Here is a 6,012-nt window from a genome sequence, read left to right as displayed (position 1 = left end):
TATACATTTATATACTGATTATATATATATATATTAAAGCACATGTATATTTTTGAGACATGATCTTGCTATGTTGCCCATGCTGGCCTTCAACTTGTGGGTTCAAGCTATCTTCCTGCCTTAGCCTCCTTATAGCTTGCAGTCAAGCCGTATTTTGAGATGTGAATCCCCAAGCAAACCAAAAACTGAAGAAGCCATAGAGTGCAAAACACATTGAGAACTCATTGAGCAGGACAGAGCTTGGATTCACACAGACGCACTTCTGTTGTGCCTCAGTTTCCTCACCTGTAAAATGAGATAGTACTAGTATATACCTCCTGTAGTGAGTGTGTCATGGAATCGAAGTCCCTGACTCTTCGGGTGAAAGGAGGTTATATGCATGCTCTATGATCGTGTAACACATGGAAATGCTATGATTTTTTTTTTCTGTTTGTTGTGGAGCTTGAACTCTAGGCCTGGGCACTGTCCCTGAGCTCTTAAGCTCAAAGCTACCACCATACCCCAGTTTTGGGCACTGTCCCTGAGTTCTTCAGCTTAAGGCTACCGCCTTACCCCTTGTGCCACAGTGCCACTTCCAGTTTTTAGACGTTAATTGGAGATAAGAGTTTCAGTGTTTAGTGCCTGGGCTGGCCTTGAACCTTGATCCTCAGAGCTCAGCCTCCTGAGCAGCTAGGATTACAGGGGTGAGCCACAGTGCCAGGCTGAAAATGCCATGCTTTAGAATGCCACTAAGCATTTATTATCTCACAGATTCTCTGGGGCAGCTGAAGGTATGGCTTACGTGGATGCTTAGTAGCAAGCTCTTATGTGGTTGATGCCGGGCTGCTGGTTACACCTGGTCACATGAAGGTTTGGCTGGAAGATGTGGCTTGCTTTTTTTTGTTGAGCAGTCCTGGGACTTGAACTCAGGCCTGGGCCACTGTCCCTGAGCTCTTCAGCTCAAGACTAGTGTTCTACCACTTGAACCACAGCACTACTTTCAGTTTTCTGGAGGTTAATTGGAGATGAGTTTCATGAACTCTCCTGCCTGGGCTGGCTTTGAACCATAATCCGCAAATCTCAGGCTCCTGAGTAGCTAGGATTATAGGTGTAAGCCATCAGTGCCCACGTTATTGTTGTATTTTCTTTTCTTTTTTTCATATATTTCTATTGTAATTAACAGGAGGGTAACATATTCACCAGATAGCACATGCATTACTTCACAGTCATTGATGCCCTTTCTCATGTCTTGGTTCCCATTTCCCTCCCCCCCCACTCCCGCCCCTTGTTGTTGTATTTTCATACATACACATAAAGTACTTCAACCACATTCCCCCTTCTTCACTCCCTCCTGCTTATGCCCACTCTTCCTAAAGAACTTGTTCATTCTCTTCTAATTCTTTTTTTTTGCCGTTCCCGAGGCTTGAACTCAGGGCCTGAGCACTATCCTTGGACTTTCTCAAGGTTAGAGCTCTACCACTTGAGACATAGTACCATTTCCAGCTTTTTTCTGTGTATGTGGTATCGAAGAATTGAAGCTGGGTCTTGGTGCATGCTAGGCAAGCACCCTACCACTAGGCCAAACTCCCGGCCCCTCTTGTAATTCTCTTTTTGTGTGTCTATTAGTACTGGGGAGCCTCAACTCAAGGCCTGAGCACTGTTCCTGATCTTTTTTTTTGACTCAAAACTAGCACTCTAGGGGCTGGGAGTTTGGCCTAGTAGTAGAGTGCTTGCCTAGCATGCACGAAAACCCGGGTTCAATTCCTCAGTACCACATATATAGAAAAAAAACAGAAGTGGTGCTGAGGCTCAAGTGGTAGAGCTCTAGCCTTGAGAAAGTCCAAGGACAGTGCTCAGGCCCTGAGCTCAAACCCAGGACTGGCCAAAAAAAAAAAAAAAAACAACTAGCACACTATCACTTGAACCACAGATCTACTTCTGACTTTTCTGTGGTTAATTGGAAATAAGATTCTCATAGATTTTCCTACCTGGACTGGCTTTGAACCATGATCCTTAGATTTTTGCCCCTAAGTAATTAGGATTACAGGCTTAGCCTGCAATTAATTATAGCAAGGGCTTTTGCTATGGTGCAGAATTGCTGTGTTGCTCAGGCTGGTGTGAAACTGGCCAATCCTCCTGCCTCAGTCTCCCGGGTGCTGAGAGTACAAGGCAGCATGCCAGCTGGGTGCCACTTCTTGAAGTCTCAAGGAATTAGTGTACCTACATTACAGCCGTCAAAATAGAAATATTGATTAACTTTAGAATTTGTTAAGAATGCATGTTAAAATAGATACAGTAATTACTAAAAAATTCATACACTGCTTGTAAACAGAGGGGGAAGGGAAAGGAGAAAGCAAATTCAATCCATCCGAAACATGACCAAGATCAGAGCTTGCACTTGGGCCTGTCACACGCTCTCAGCTTTCATTGCATACTGTGAATGATCACAAGCTGGATCGCGCCCAGATGGCCATGCATCTGAGCTTTGCAATACCTCTTGCTACTACTGCAGCCAGGTACACTCACCTGACATCTGATGGTAAAGGGGAGGCAGTGGCTGGACATGAAGAAAGCTCGTGTGGGCTGGGATGTAGCTCAGTGTTGAGGTTTAAACTCAGGGCCTCAAGTTTACTTCCAAACTTTCCTTTTTCCTCTCTCTCTCTGTCTCTCTGTCTCTCTCTGTCTCTCTGTCTCTCTGTCTCTCTGTCTCTCTCTGTCTCTCTGTCTCTCTGTGTCTCTGTCTCTCTCTCTCTCTCTGTGTCTCTCTCTCTCTCTCTCTCTCTCTCTCTCTCTCTCTCTCTGTCTCTCTCTCTCTTTCTATCTCTCTCTGTCTTTTTTTTTGACAGTCCTGGGCTGGAACTCTGGGCCTGGGCACTGTCTCTGAGCTTCTTTTGCTTAAAGCTAGCACTCTACCACTTAAGCCACAGTGCCACTTCTAGCTTTTTCTGCTTACGTGGTACTGAGAAATTGAACCTAGGGCTTCGTGCGTGCCAGATGAGCACTCTACCACTAGGCCACACTCTCAGCCCCACTTATGCTGTACTACTATAAAGCAAAGGTAGGCCGAGAGTGTGGCCTAGTGGTAGAGTGCTTGCCTAGCATGCACGAAGACCTGGGTTCGATTCCTCGGTACCATATACATAGCAAAAAGCCGGAAGTGGTGCTGAGGCTCAAGTGGTAGAGTGCTAGCCTTGAGAAAGTCCAAGGACAGTGCTCAAGCCCTGAGCCCCAAGCCCAGGACTGGCAAAATAAAATAAAATAAATAATAAAAAGCAGCAAAGGTAGAAGCAGATTGAGATGGTAGAGCACTAGCTGAGCAAGTAAACCAAGAAAGTGCTAAGCCATGAGTCCAAACCTTACTGCTATTACAAAAGAAAAATGACAAATACACAAAAGGTATGCCTCAAGATGCTGGATTTGGCCAGGTGCTGGTGGCTCACACCTGTAATCCTAGCTACTCAGGAGGCTGAGATCTGAGGATCATGGTTTGAACCCAGATATAGTAGTCTTTGAGACTCTTATTTCCAATTAGCCACCAGAAAACTGGAATTGGTGCTGTGGGTCAAAGTGCTAGAGAACTAGCCTTGAGTAAAGAGCTCAAGACTGGTGCTCAGGCCTTGAATTTGAGCCCCATGACAGAAAAAAAAGGTTGATGTTACTGTACGGGCAAGTTCCTAACCCCAGGTGTTTCATTTACCTTCTGGGTAAGTTTGCGTAAGTCGTTGACGTCTCCGAACCTCAGGTTCCTGATGTGAGAAATGTGAGCACAAGCAGTCCATATTCTGTAGTGAGAGGCTCAGGAGGAATGAGTGAAGACTACCTGAACTACATGATATCGCTGTGGGAACCCCAGTTTTCTCTGGGGGAGAATCATGGGGCTTTCATTATGCGATCCTCTGCAGATGCAATGAAGTAAGGAAAGTCTCTTTCATGGGGGGCTCAGTGACCCATTTCTGGAGCAATTTGGGAGAAACAGAAGCATGGATGAACCTCATGGGTGACTGTGCCATATAAATCTGCTAATATAGGAACCATGCGTGGAACAATGACAAATTCATGGCAGTGCTTACCAAATGTGCTATCATGTAACAATAGCAGGTAATAGGTTATGATTAATGGAGAGTGCAGCCAATGTTAGACATTAGTGGGTGCATGTTAAATGGGCTCTTTTCCTTTTTTTTGCTGGTCATGGTCATGGGGCTGGTCTGGATGTTGTCCCTGAGCTCTTCAGCTCAAGGCTCCCGTCTTACCCTTGTAGGCACAGCCCCAGTTCTGGTTTTCTAGTGATTCATTGTCGATAAGGGTCTCAAGGTCTTTAGTGCCTGGGCTGGCTTTGAACTATCATCCTCAGATCTAAGCCCTCTGAGTAGGTAGGATTATCTGTTACTTTGTTACTGTATTCCTGTCAATGTCACTCTCATGATCCATATGATATCGCAGCTCAGGTAAAGGATTTGGGTTGAGGCCTGGATTGCCAGGGTGAGTGGATGCAGCAACTTGAGCGAGGCTTAGGTCAGCTTCTGCCAGGCCTATCACAGCTCCTATCAGTTCAGACAGGAAGCTGAAGTCAGCTGGGTGCTCATGGAAAATACCGTTTTCTGCCCAGCTCATGTGCCCCCAGCCTTATGTGTGACCAGGGCAGTCTCAGTGTCCAGTGCTGTCTAGTGAACACACTGAACTACTGGCATGTCACCAGCAGTGGTCAGGTCAGTTCCGTTCAGGGTCATGGGAGGGTAGTGGTAGAGGAAGGGATTATAGAGCGTCCTTGGGTTGCTTACATATTCTCTCTCTCTCTCTCTCTCTCTCTCTCTCTCTCTCTCTCTCTCTCTCTCTCTCTCTCTCTCTCTCTCTCTCTCTCTCTCTCTGTTTCTCTCTGTCTGTCTGTCTCTCTGTGTCTATCTATGTGTTTCTCTGTCTCTCTGTGTCCTATCTTCCCTCTCTCCCTTCCTCCACTTAGGGGCGTAGTCTTGTCCATTCTCAGAGGGCCGTCATGAGGACACCCCAAGAATGTTTTTGCTGAGGAAAGGAAGGTGTAGGGAGTGGTCCAATTGGGTGGGTGGGTTGGGTGCAGAACCTGTTATCACTGGGGAGGGGTGTTGGGAGGCTAAGCTGAGGGCCTCAGGAACGCTTCAGTAAGCAACAGGCATGCCCATAAAAATACCGTGGCCACCAGGGCTGCAATCTGCCATCTGGGCCGTAGGCCTTCCTTGCCCTGCGGCTGAAGCCGGATCTGCTTTCGCCTGGTAATTCCAGCCCCCTCCAGGCTGCGTGGCTGCATTGGCTGGGAGGTTTCCCTCGCCAGCCTGGAAGGGGGGCGCTGGGGAGGAGGGCCCTTCCTCCTTCCACATTCATTCCGCTCCAAGGGCTTTCAGACTGTGGGGCGGGCGGAAAAGGTTGGGGTGAGGGCAATCCCGAGGAACAAAGAAATGAGATAGCGAACCTGGAGCGGAGTTTGGGGTGGCAGGTTGAGGGCCATCCTCTTCGCAGGAGCTTTCCATCAGTGGGCTTGGCTGTGGCCTAATTTCTGGCTGGGGCTGTGGAGTGCGCAGAAGCCTGTCCACTACCCCGCCTCTGTGGCAGGTTGGCGCGGGGTGGGGGGGGATGGGGACGGGGGTGAGAGTCCTGTACCCCTTCCATAAGGACTCCTACCAGGTATCCTGGATTGGGAGTGAAGGATTTGAAGGAGAGCTTGGGGAGATGGGAGGACTTCTGCAGGGAAGGGCGTGGGAGAGGGGGACGATCAAACCGTGGACCAGGGCACCCGTGTGTCCCGGGCCAGCTTGCTTAAGGGTGCGCGTCCGTCCGTCCTTGGCTGGCACCCTGGCAGGCTGCATCGGGGGAATTTGTTTCTCAGCCCTATTCCTCTCTCCACCTCCCAGCACTCCAGGAACACCCCTGCCTGGGATTTCCAAATCTGAGCCTCCACAGCGCTCGGGCTCCCTTGTGATGGGGTGGAGGGGCCTTGGGCAGGGGACTCCTGCCAGCGCCCATCCACCCAAGTGCTTGTCCGCCTCAGCGGCCTGGCTCTGCAGG

Source organism: Megascapheus bottae, chromosome X (assembly GCF_031878675.1).
Source record: "Megascapheus bottae isolate mThoBot1 chromosome X, mThoBot2.hap1, whole genome shotgun sequence".
Taxonomy (NCBI): domain Eukaryota; kingdom Metazoa; phylum Chordata; class Mammalia; order Rodentia; family Geomyidae; genus Megascapheus; species Megascapheus bottae.
This window is presented reverse-complemented; position numbering follows the sequence as displayed.